The sequence below is a fragment of the Eurosta solidaginis genome, chromosome 3, assembly GCF_040869045.1.
Source record: "Eurosta solidaginis isolate ZX-2024a chromosome 3, ASM4086904v1, whole genome shotgun sequence".
Lineage (NCBI taxonomy): Eukaryota > Metazoa > Arthropoda > Insecta > Diptera > Tephritidae > Eurosta > Eurosta solidaginis.
The window spans coordinates 3,931,121-3,944,999 of NC_090321.1; the positions used below are offsets into that span (position 1 = coordinate 3,931,121).

The following is a 13,879-nucleotide window of genomic DNA, read 5'->3' on the forward strand; positions in this document are numbered from 1 at the left end:
TTTTTTTTGTTTAGCATTTAATTTTTGCTGTCATTGCAACGTTAAACGTACTACAGAATAGTAGAAAAAATAATAATAAATCACAACAATAAATACAAAAACAAAAATAAGCCGCAGCAACTTACATACATCTCTTACTTTTAATCATCAGCTGACGTATCAAACGAGTTTAGGTGAGTTTTCTCATATATTTTTTGTTATTTTTTTATTAAATAATATTCTGCTCGTTGGCCATTGCTAATTTATTGTGTTTTCTGTTTATTGAATATATTCGCCCCTTCATGTTCTATATTGTTTATTTACCTATATCTGTTTTTTTTTTTTTCTTTTTTTGCTGGAAAATTCGCTCACGCTCTGCTGATTTTTCTCGCTGTATTGGGAATTTTCCAGTCAAACCGGAACAACAAAAGAGGCATTGTGTTGTTATTTTGTTTTTCGTGAATTTTCATTTTTTCCTGTTGGCTGTTTTAGTTTTAGTATTTGCTTTTTTTTTCTTATTTCAACTTGCCATTGTAAGTCATGTTTGTGCGCCGGAGTTTCTTTGCCCACGTTGTCGTTCCTTTTAGTATTTTCTTGAATTTTTTTGTTTTTATTTCCTTTTCTGCCTCGCTCTTTTTGTTGTTGTTTGCGTGTGTAGTTTTTTATCTTTGTTGTCAATGTTGATTTAGCAACTTAAATTTTCGTGCTGCGATTTTGAAGGTTTATTTACAATTCATTCATTGCATGTTCAATAACAACAACAACAAAAATGCTTGTTATGTGCCGTGTCGGTTTTTCGTACTAGGCACGGAAGTTCTGCGAGAGAACAAGTTCCTTATCGTTGGCGGATATACAGCTCAGGTTCACTCAATGAGCCCAATCAAATGTATTAATTTTTTTTAACAGAAAATGGATACAAATTTGTTCTAATAAACATTTTTAACTAAAACCAGTTTTAATGGAAAAATTTGACTCTGCCAGCTGCCAAAATGTAAAAATATAAAAAACAAAAAAATTTATATTCTATTGGTTATGCAATTATGATTGCATACACAGAACGAGTTTTGTAATTTGGTTACATATTCTACGTATCGACGAATGTTATGAATTTCCGCTGATGCCTAACTTCTGTAGTCACCACGAGCTGTGTATGTTTGTACCGGCAGCGCTGTATTACGATAAATAAGCTACTCAAAAATTTTACAAGGTTGGAATTCGATTGCTAGATACTTCTGAAATGTTACTTGAGAATAATTAAGGCGGGATCCAATTAGAAGTCGTCCTAAATAGCTTAGAAGATATTACAAACATGACTTCTGATTAATTAGGAAGAAATCCGACAGTCCGCGAGCAAATAAATAACACACTTTGTTGCGGTTTAAATAATGTGAATGTGAAAATTAAGTATTTGGACTTTTCGAAAAGACGTAGTTTTACAGGTGTAGACAGCAAAAAAGAGAACAGAGTGATTACGAGAAGTGACTAAGACATTAACTTGATTGACTAAAGTTCATAGTTAATTTCATGACTATGTCCCAGATCTCACTGCAAATGACTAGCCGTAAGAATTACTTCATGTCTGTTGGTACTGTGAGCTCAAATTATCATTCGAACCCCAGATAAGCGAGGCGGATTGATCTGAAATATTTGCCATGGTAAGAACAACACGTTAACGCTACAGTCCGTCTAGTACCTAAAGATACTTCTTGATGCCCGAGCGTATCGTCTTAAAAGTTTCCTTGACAGTTTTTAAAACAACATTTAAAATAGAGCTGGCAAACGTTTGAAACCCTTTAACTGAAATCTTTAATTGTTCAAGGCCCAATATCGTTTTATGCGAAGACCATTAAAAAAGAGGTAACTAATAAATTTAATAATTAAGTACTTTACTTTTTTGGTAATGAATGCAACTTTTTCAATTCCTGATCATTTATTTGAAATACTTTCAAATATTTTCTAATATCAAGTAAACTAAAGGAGACAAAGAAATTTGGGTAATGGTATTCTGATTATTTTAAGATGCAGAAGCCAGAAAACAATACTTCCATTCAACACAATAATTAGCTTGACCTCGTAAATGGTTCTCAAGGTGGTATATTCAACTTTATTTTCTCAGTTTCAAAATAAAATTTTAATTGAATTAAACGCCAAATATTTACCGCTTTACAGATACACATTAAGTAATTATTGAGAATTGAAGACTATTCTGGGTCTTCAGCTTTTTTTTCTTTATAATCCAAGTGTTGGCATAAGAATTGTATGATAGCTTCCCCAAGCTGTGTTATCGAGGGACGTCGAATCAATTCTTCAAAAATATTTATTACAATGATTGGGCAACTTTTGGATTATTAAGAGGTGATGACGGCGACTTTCACGCATTTCACATTGATCATCGAATTACCGCTTAATATTATATTTCCTAGGACTGAGCTCATTTTCAGCTTTAAGAAAATAAATTTCACGATCTCGCTAAATTTGGCGACCTCACGATCATCCCAAAGCGATCTTTTATGTTACGTAGAATCTCTGAATACAATTCCTATTACAGAAATGCAACCTAATATGAAAGAAAGAGCTTTTGGACAAACTTTTTCACATTTTTTATAAGGCCTCTTGACCTACAAAAATGTGCTGGCCACGAATAATCCGCTACTTAGCGGTCTGAATATGAAACTCTTTGTTTCTATTATTTTTCCTGAGTCTGTGCCAATATTCAACAGTTTCATTTTTCCTTTAATTGTGCACACACACCGAATGTTCATGTCCCGGAAAAATTAAAAAGTAGCACAACATAAACTGAGAGAGAAGCTCGGTCTAAATCTCCTTGGTAAACGTCACGCCAATTATTTATTTATTCTGAAAAATAACATGGCTGCTTTTTAACATAAAAATATCTAAGTTTGTAATATGGTTTATTCTTCTTGCTATTTAACGATGAACAAGTTTTTTTCTAACGAAAATTTGAAAGTTTTATAATTGAAAGTGATTAAAGAGAATTGAAAATGTGGGTATTGAATATAATTTACCAAAAAAATTTACTTACACTTGGTAACTGGTGTTCTCAATATTTGTAATGGCATTGATGAATGTACCTGATTGTACCAGCTCTGACACAAAAGCGCTTTCATAGCCCTTCGTAGCACTGTTTTCACCTGGACCATAGTTTTGCCCAAACTTAAAAGCTCACAAAGGAAGTATTTTTTACTAAGTTTTCTTTCTTTTGCATTGGGTAGTAGATACAGAATTTTCACAAACACAAATCGTTCAATTTTATTGCTTCTTCAGCGTATGACCCAAATATGTATATAAATATTTGTTTAAAATTAATATCACCAATTAAACTTTAGCTAACCAAATCTTCGGCGTCGCATGCTAAATTAAAATTTAAAAAAATATTTTTAATTATCATTTTAGCATTTTGTTTTTGTCGATATTTCACCAAGAAAATTAAATATCTTCACCTAAAAAAATCTTAAATCTTAAAAAGATGAACTTGAGTATGAAAAAAAAAAATACGCATTAACATTGTTTTCGTTATGAATACAGTGGTTTGGGGTCAACGATATACTAATTGCAAATACATACATATATGCATGTGTGCTAGGATGGCGAATTTTTTTTAGGGCTAATAGGAGAATTCGCTAAGTTGTAAGAACAAACGAAAAATTTTATTTAGTTATAACTCGCGAGTATACAAATAAAAACATCTCAAATTTGTTTGCGCTTAGCGCTCGCCAGTCTAAGATTCCAGCTATTAGATGTGACACTGCTGTCAGATCTAGAAGCAGCAAGTGGCATAGGTCCTAGAAAGCTTCTAATATTTGCCAAGAGGACGGAGTTATTTTATAACATATGTCCTGGTTTTTGATAAGAGTTTTCCAGTTTGCTCGTTAAACAAACTTCTCGTAGCACTACAGACTTATTCAGTCTATGAGAGGTATTCATGGAACGGCCAGTTCAACCTGTCGCACCATAACAATATGATGGTTTCAAAAAAAAAGTTAGTCCACTCTAATACGCAGATGCATACATACTTATGTGTATTAGCTGAAGTTGATGAAAGCTTTGAGAACAATTTGAAGTAACAAAACCCAGTTAAATAAAATTTCCATATATAAGGTTGGAAATAAATATCTAAACAAAGTAAATTTGTAAAGTTAAAGTATTAAAATTCGTTATATTTTTAATTGCGAAAAGAATCTTAGTCTTCAGAGATATGGATGTGTGTGTATGTATAATAGAATTGAAGCTGTTTTGTTTATAGCTAAACGCTGATTTGCATATGAATAAATTGTAGCGACTGTGGGCGCTTTCAGTGAACACAATTTTCGTTGATACGTTACAAACATGTTTCCGTTGATTAACGTGTGGTCTTTCAGTACGAGTTTAAACTCAAGTTTAAGTTGACTAGAGTTTTTTGACTCTATTACTTTGCCCGCTTAAGCTGAGATGATCAGCAAAATTTTATGTTATCGAACAAAGTGGCAAGGTTAGACTGTAGTCAACTTTAACTGCTGGAGTTTAAAGTCGCGCGGAAAACGGCCTTAGTGGTATGCGACTACATTGCTTTCCTAACAGTAAGGCGACCTTTACTTGGATGGCCATGCATTAACGAAGTATACTCACCCGGAAGGGGTTGCACTATCGGACCTTGCGATATCAGAGTATAACCCAGGGCCTCATACCCAATCAGAGATATATTTGCTAGGAAGTGATCAACACTTTATTTATCTGCACTTCCTTATAATCAGCTCAGATCTCATATGTAAAGAGTTCCGATCTGAGTGGATGAGGAACCTATTTCATTTAATATTAACCACTTCAGCCTAGTCAACTTTTCAGCCAATATAAAGTCAAGTCCGGTAAAGTGGGCGCACTAAAACACTTTCTTCTTTTTCTTAGCCAGGAGTCCACAATGTGTGGCGCATTTTGTATTTCGAATTCAGGTCTTCTGCTATTCTCTACACCAGTCAAATAAAAAATCGGGTTTGTTGTTCTTGAATTAAAAGGGATAATGTAAAATTGTTCATATTAATTGAATCGAAGTTTTTTGTCAAGAACAACAAAAGAGAAACTGCTGGTCTCAAGTAAGCATTGTTCTGTAAAAATAACCATCCAACTGATTTTTTTGTTAAAGAATTGATTTCATTCTACATCTCAATAGCGTACCTGACAATATTATGCAAATGATTCATGTAATTTTAAAGAGAAAATTAAACACACGGCCCTGGCGAAGAGATCTCTACCCTAGTTAACAAAGGATCTTCGCTGTTTTATTCGTGTGAACCAAACTCTGTGCTCATCTCGACTTAAGCCGCCGAAGTGACAGGGTTCAACTCTGGCCAATGTTAATTGGATTTTAAACTCGCACTGAAAAAGCGAACCTTAATCTACTGCTACGTATATGTATATACAACATACTGTTTGACCCAAATTGAGAGAGCCGTGGTGTGGTGGTAGCGTGCTCCGTCCAACACAACGAAGATCCTGGGTTCGAGCCACGGTCAAACAACATCAAATATTTAGAACCAAAAACACGTAGGTCCAGTCCCGCCAATTTGTATAAAATCTTAAAAAGGAGCACAACGCAAATTGGAAAATAAACTTGGCCTAAAATCTCTTCGCAGGTTATCGCGCCTTGTATTTATTTATTTGTTTATATACTATTATTATTCATTCGTCATATTATTCAGAGTAGATGATGGTAGAGCGTCCCTAGGCCTTACGCATACAAAGTTTCTGCAATACCACAGGTATAGTACAATGGATTTGAATGGATAAGGGATTACCATTCGAGGCCGGTTGTTTTAACAAATTGTAGTCAGTTTAGGTGCTCTAGAAATTTACATACTAAGCAAACTGCTTTTTTGTTAGAATTGAGAAATTAAATGCTCAGACCATCGGGGTTAGCTGCTTAAAGGGCCCATTACTGATACTTAGCATAGACTTGACTTGGCATGAGAACTGTCACTTACAGTTCTGTTAAATGAACAGTGCATGTTACTGATTACTCAAAACTTAGCAACACCTAACTTGACTTAGAAGTCTGTTGAATTTTGATTTTCTATGTAAGTTCTAAGTGACGTTTACATTTTGAGATGCCATTTGTTTGTTTCCATTTCATTTTGACATTTTGTCATACAAATTGACATTTATTCAAAAATAAATTTCAACGCTGATTATGATGCCAGATTGTATGCGCCAAGTGGAGTATAATCGTGGCTAAGTTTCCAAGTTTACGCCAAGTCAAGTAAAGTCTATGCTAAGTATCAGTAAGGGGGGCTTAAGAGTCACAAAGTAAGGCAGCAAGTGAGCTAAACACGCTTCTCACAAATGGTTTTCGTACTATGCATTTAATTAATACACACATACATATACATATGTATGTATACATACATACGTATTATATACAAAGCCGTCACTAGCTGACTGTGCAACTATTGTACATATGAATAATTACTCTAACAAATGTATATTTACCAGGGGCTGAAACAGTTATTCCTTTTATAATATAAGACCTTGCAAAACTATTAATTTTGGACTTTAAATATATTTGGATAAAGATAAAAATTATTTTCGGATTTTTATTTTTTGAGTCCGACTTTTAAAAAAATTGTATTTCGGAAAAGCCGTTTCTTTGTTATCAAGCGGGACTTTTATTTCGGCCTTAAAAAATAAAAGTCTTGATTTAACTTTTATTTCGGGACTTTTATTTTTGAAACTCCAAGTGTAACTAGTTCTATCGGACTCAAAAAATAAAAATACAGATTTTACTTTTATATATGAACTTTTATGGAAAATGTTTGAAAAATAAAAAGGATGCATGATTCAACATGATATTGCTATAGGAACTTACCTGGGAACTGAAAATTTTCACCTAGGACAATTTTTTGACCAGGACTTTTTCGACTACGAAAAAAAAAATTATTATTTTCCGTCCCTGATATTTACATAAGGGGGTTTCATTATTCTGCAGAAATTTGCTATGCTTTTTCCATGTGAAAAGCTGAAGCTTTATGGCAATAACCAAAAAAAACTAAGACTTAGTTAAAATGGCCTTTTTCGCAATTTTCAGTTAGTCACTAATCTTTTATTTTATCGAAATTCTCGTTTTCTCGACTGTCACTTAAACAAAGGTCAGTTGTTTGGTTGGTTTTCCTGTGTTTTTGAAAACAAAAATGTTAAATGAAGCTCTCTGAAGGATTGCTGTACTCCAGATAAATTCTAACTTAAGTAGAGATGATGAAAACGGAATTAGAGTGCACGATCAAAGTCATTTTATTTTTGATTTTAATTTATTTTAATGTTTCCAAATATAAGAACAAACAAAATTCATGCATACAAATGTAGAACACGCTAATGTTGATATTTTACGACTCTTATTTTTGCACTAGCTCTCTTTAGCCGTTTGTTTAAGTGTGCTATGAATTAAACTTTTATTATTTAAATGAAACGATTAATTAAAGCTGTCATTTAGGTCTTGGCATGAGGGGTACAGGGTTGCAAGTAAAACTTACTTTTTAATGCGAAAAGGCGGTTTATCAAAAGTTTCAATCTAATGAGAGTAAGCATACAATTTTCTCTCAACTAAATTGAGCTCACAGATATCAGAACAAGAGACCACATTTCTTGAACGATGCCAATATTTAAATGGCATTATTCCATTCAGACAAGCTTTTTTTTGAGAATTATCAAAGAAATGCGGAAAAAATCTATCTCTATTTATTATTTTGTATCTCTTATATAAATTATTTGATACCGAGACTACGGCGTACGAGCTCTAAATGTGCATTATACCGGTGCATTTGCTTGTCTAAGGTCTTAAAGTCAAACAATGCTGTAAACTGTATAATTAATAATTCGAATTAGCAAACTAAAAATCGAAAAAAATGCTTAAGTAAGACGAAGACAGTTCAAGCAAACGAAATTAAATGTGCATGCATTTTTGCTGTAACCTAGAAGCACGTGGATGTTAATTTCACATTCGTAATCAGTGATGCCAAAAAAGAGACATTTTCTCCCTGTTGTGGGTAAAAAATTAATAAAAATAAAAAAAATCGCAAATAGTGTAAAGGGGACTTCGGCATTTTCTTTTGATGGTTTTTATGAAACTTTTTTCTTGTGATGGAATTACTGATTGTTACGTGTAGAAGGACCTCTCCGAGCCATTCGAAACCAAAGGAGGGTTCAGAAAAGACGAATCTCTTTCGTACGACTTATACAACATCATTTTGGAGAAGATAATACTAGCAGCATAACTAAACCGCGATGGTATTACCTATTATAAGAGCGTACAATTACTGGCGTATGCTTAGGATATTGTTATTGTTATACGATAAATGAGGAAAATACCAAAAGCAGAAAAACTCTTGCCAACAAGTGCTTATCTGGACTATGGAAAGTGAAATCCTCTTTCGAGGAATAAAAATCAAGCTCTGCAAGTCGCTCATCACACCTGTCCTGATATATCGCTTGGGATTATGGAGGGTATCCAGACAAGATGATATGATATATTAATGAGCTGTATGAACTTTACGACAACATAAAGAAAGTACAGCGAATCGCCAGCTAGGTTATGTTATGCGAATGGATGAAGACGCTCCGGCCAAAAAAAAAGTATTTCAGCCGATAACGCAGTTTGGAAACAGAGCAAGGGGAAGACCTTCACTGAGCTGTGAGAGGTGTGAGCAGAATTGCTTCAGTCATCTCGAAACAGGGATTGCTGGCTTGACTTGTTACGAAACGGCCAAACCGGATATTGAATATGTTTTTTCTTACTCCCTCCCTCAGACAATTCAATAAAACTATAAGCGATTTTTTCATATTTTTGTTTTTGGTATTGTTCTTCATCCTCCATCTTTCTTGGCAATAAAATAGCCACGTATTTTTATTAAAAAGCCTAAAACCCTCGTTTTTGTTGTATATTTTTTCCGATAGGGCAAATTATTATTTTAGGAATGATTTTCCGCCATTAACCATTGTCAATTTCGAACAAACCGATGATGTGCCGACCGTGATAGAAGGAGATTGAACACTGAAGTTGACCCAATCGGTTTATCTCCAAACCATAATAGACAAGGGATGACGGAAAATTCAAGAATAGTTCTAGCTGTTAACCCTAAAAAATTTATTCAGGGAACGCAAATCGGTTTTTGATACATTTTCAAAATTTGTGTTAAACTTAATTTTTGAGTTTTTTCCAGTTTAAATATGCGAGACTTAACATTCGAGAGTTAAATTTAAATAAAATTAACTAGAAGTGAAGGTCGCAGTTAATCGGGAGTTATGGCTGCCTTCTAACTCAAAAATTTATCTTCGAATTCGAAATTTTGCGATTAAAATGCAAGTAGCATTAATAGAATGCTTTTGTGAAAACAAAAACAGGCGATTCTCAAGCTGTCAAATCACATAAATTTTTTTTTTTTTTTCAAATCCGAAACAAATTTCTTTCGACTCGACTTACATAACAACGCCCATACTGGGAGAATATTCAACAAAGTACTAAAAATCACAATAAAAGTCTATGGGGGCGCATCTCTATATTTTATATTGTCTATCAATGGATTTTAATAAGTATAACAATCCGTAAAAATTGTGTCAGGTGCATTTGCAAGTAATTTGTTCTTGCATTGCAAATAGAATGCACCTGATCATGAACCGCCCTAAAGTAATTAAAAATTAATTTGAAATAACCAATTATCTCTGCTTTCCGAGTCCGGGTACTTTTTGCAGTTGTCACAATGAAATATCTTACGAGCGTAACAAGTCATGTTTCTCCCCGTCTTCTTGCATATCCTGAACTAATCACGACTCGAACAATTATGAAAATGTTTTACGCAGATTCATTCTGATTAACTTTTCTTTTATATATATGTACATCGTATACGTGTGCTGAACTTTGATCTTGAAATTCATTGTCAAGCACATTGTACTCACAATACTTGCACTTAACACAATTAATTGTACCAAGTGTAAGCGAATAATAAAACAACCTAAGTCACAGTAAAGTACATATCGACATTAGGGTAGTTCTTCCAACATAAAGTAATAATAATTATACATAGGCACGATATACCTCCGAGGAGATTTAGGCAAAAATATACAGAGGGGAGACGTGTTTTACAAAAGTTTCGATATGACAGACGAGCACGCTACATTCATATCACGTCGCACAATGGGGACAAATTGAACCTATCTTTAGATTTTTGTTTTTTCTTTAGACATTTTTTGAGATTTGGAAGAGAATTGTCGACCCAGATTTTTGAATTTTTATTTGTTTATATAAATTGTCTTTGTGCAAAATTCAAAGAAACAGTACAATATTTGGTAAATCGATTTTATTTCTCCTGTTGTTGATAAATGTTTCATAATAAAACCAAGTTAAAAGAGTTATGGGAATATACAAAAATTAAAAAGAAGCTAAAAGAAATATGAATGTCTGCAACAAAAAAAAACATTGGAAAAATAAAATTTAAATTTTTAGAAACATGCAGTTTTACAGCACATATTAAATTAAAATAATAATTTTTTCTGCGAATTTTCCAAAGCAGTGATGCATTTATCACAATAACTGCAGCGAAAAATCATTAAAAAACAAGTAAGGAAGCCTAAGTTCGAGTGAAACCGAACACTAGATACCCACCTGTACACTTGAAATTCTGTTTTTTTTGTTTTGTGTGCTTAATAGAGTTACAAGGCTGCGCAATAATAGATATAAATATGGTTCTATTCTGAACTAATTTTTCTTCGAGTTATGGCTGCCGAAACATAGAAATTTGCTTAGTCATAAAAGGGGCAGTGCCATGCCCATTTTTTTAAATTTGAAGTTTTTCCTATTTATTGTTACAAATCCACTAGGAAAATGAAATGCCATTGATATAAAGCTCTTTTTTTCAAAGATATAGTGTAGTATTACAGCATTGCTTGGAATGCACCTCATTTCAAATGCTTTTAATAACGCTAATATACATACAAACAAACGTTCATATTTTACTGGCTCAGAGTTCATTTGCATTTGCCAAGCTGTCCAATTTATCGGTCAGCCCCACCAACCAACTTATGTGCGGATCATATTGACAGTATGTAGGTCAATACAATAATATTCTGACAAACTATTATTCATTATGATTCATTATGAAATCATGTACTTTAATATGTAAGCATTAATGTAAGTATGTATGTGTAGGTTAAGAACTTTTGTCTAAATAGAAATGAATTTCTTCAATAAAGTGAATTCTGTTTTAAATGCTAACCATTGGCGTTCTTAGGTTCTTTAAAAACATTTCATGGCGATCCTGCCAGGAGTCGAACCTAGAATCTTCTGATTATTCGTCCACGACCCTTTTAGAAATGTTTTATATAAAAGTAGACGTGGTCCTTAATCGTTAATTTTTCTTCTAAGCATTCCTTATAATAAAGGCAACCTCTCTGCCGAATTTTGTTACGAGAGGTTTAACGATTTTTTATTTATGATTAATAATATTTGCAAAATTGATTTTATCACAAGTGGGCAGTGCCACGCCCATTTTAAAATTTTTTGTTTTCAAATTTTTATCAAGAGTCTCAATATCACTCCACACTTCAAATTTCAACATTTTAGGTGTATTATTTACTAAATAATCAGGTTTTTTATGTTTTCCAAAATGTTATATATATAAAAAGTGGGCGCGGTTATCATCCCATTTCGCTCATTTTCAATACCAATTTATTCTGGGTCCAGATAAGCTCGTGTACCAAATTTGGTGAACATAACTCAATATTTACTCAAGTTATGGTGTTAACGGACAGACGGACGGACGGACGGACGGACATGGCTCAATCAATTTTTTTCTCGATACTGATGATTTTGATATATGGAAGTCTATATCTATCTCGATTCCTTTATACCTGTACCACCAACCGTTATCCAATCAAAGGTGTAATACCCTGTGTACAAATACAGCTGGGTATAATAAGGAACAGTCTCAGATACCTGAAGCTTGCAGTTTATATACTAAAACTGTATGGGCTTTAACAGGGAAAATATATTTTTTTAGATTTTTTTTTGGAATTTCTAAATAATTTAACCACATTTTAGATTTGACATATCATGGTGACCTAGTTTTCGTTGTGAAATATTTATTAACAGGAAGAGGATAATCGACTTTGCAAAAATGTTCACTTTCTTTGAATTTTGCACACAAACAAACAAAAATGCAAAATCGGCCTATACAGTTCTATTTCGAGCCTAAAATCTCATTTAATGCACAAAATCCATTCATTACAAATACATTAATTGCATTGATAAAATTTTTGGGTATGGTAATGTCGTATTCTACATCAAAATCGGACATTCTATTGTGCTTCAGATCCCCAGAAATGCATTTTGTGAAAATGAAAATGAAATTTCGAAGGGTGCTAAGCCTTCATCATCAGTACGCTTTATACTGTTTTCACACAGACGGCTTATTGAATAATAAAGGCAGTTTTCTACATTAAGGCGCTTATTGAGCTCTATCTTCCCTACAAAATTCGAATCTATAATTATTTCATTAGCGCCTAATCGAATGCCTAATGAAATCAAAAGCCCAATGCAACTCTGTTGGCAGCGTTCAGTTTCATAGTGTTTGGAGTGCTTAAAAATGTCATTTGTCAAAGTAAATGTCATTGTCTCTCATATAGCATTATCATTTTATTCGCTTGCCATTTCATCCTTCATACTAATCGAGCAGCTACTTCTGTATGAAAGCAAAAAATTTACGATTTAATTAGAAGGTGAAATGAGATCATTAAGTTTCTGTGTGAAAACAGTATTAGGCACGCTGCGCTAACCATTTAGCTATACAGCGGTGGTTTGTTTGACTGGCAAATTTGCTACTTCTATTCCTTTTACTAACTATATTTATTCAGTGTTGCGCCATCTGGTGCAAATCACTGATAATGCTGGATTTTTGTTTATTGTCAATTACTTTGTTTGACATTCCCAAGTGCTCATGGTTTATTAATAATTGTTTTTGTTTTTATCGGCCTATTGATAAATGATTCAAGGTTCGATTCGAGCTCAAGGCCAGAACAATAATTTTTTTCTAATAATAATTATTGTTATTTTTTAATTTTTCTAAATTTGAAAAATTGTATTTTGTTTTTGGAATAGTAATAGTAGTAGCTATGGCAGGTTGTCTGAGAAAATGAAATTGACTTGTATACATTAGGATGATCATGTATGTATGTATTTGAATAACTAATTACTGTGAATATTTTCTATATTTCTTAACACTTCTAATGCTGACATATGTACGTGCCGGGTAATATGTCCATAGTATGGACTCCATCCATCTACTTAAGTGAATGTGTACAAATACTAACGACCTATCGACTTACTTACTTGCTTACGTAGCTACTTCTAAGTCGTATGTGCTTAGCGAGATTCAACGGTATTCATCAGTTTGTTTTGTGGTGTACACAAACTTCAACGGTATTCATCGGTTTGTTTTGTGGTGTACTCAACACTAATACTATTCGTGTAAAAGGCACTTGACTTCAGTCATTAACAATCTACTTAAAGTACTATTAACTGTATTTATCTGATAAATAATGAAGAGAACAATTTAATGGTTCGGATAACTAAGCATGGGCAGACATAAGTAGAAAGTATACGTATTCACTTATCCACTGATTTATTTATTCTGAAAATATCCTCACGGACCTGAAAAACTCCCCAAAAAAATACTTTATTTTGTATTACCATTAACCGTCAACTTGTTCACTGAATTATTCGAAATGTTGTGTAGGCCAACACCGCATACATAACGCTCATAGTTAGAAATATGAGTCAAAATTTCAAACCGTTCACTAGGTTGCTCACAGTTCTAAACCTTTTTGTAATAAACCCTACTCCGTTGGAAAAACTACCCAATTTTTA

At 33.2% G+C, this 13,879-nt stretch overlaps 1 protein-coding gene across 5 annotated transcripts in view; it reads left to right on the plus strand.

The window, feature by feature from the left end:
• The window catches only part of LOC137243134 (putative fatty acyl-CoA reductase CG8303), a 51,555-nt gene that overhangs the window by 2,344 nt on the left and 35,332 nt on the right, over positions 1 to 13,879 (plus strand). For all 5 annotated transcript variants that reach the window (XM_067770453.1, XM_067770448.1, XM_067770451.1 and 2 more), the window contains exon 2: positions 15 to 173. The gene's annotated coding sequence lies outside the window, so the exon portion shown is untranslated. The remainder of the gene's footprint in view (positions 1 to 14; positions 174 to 13,879) is intronic.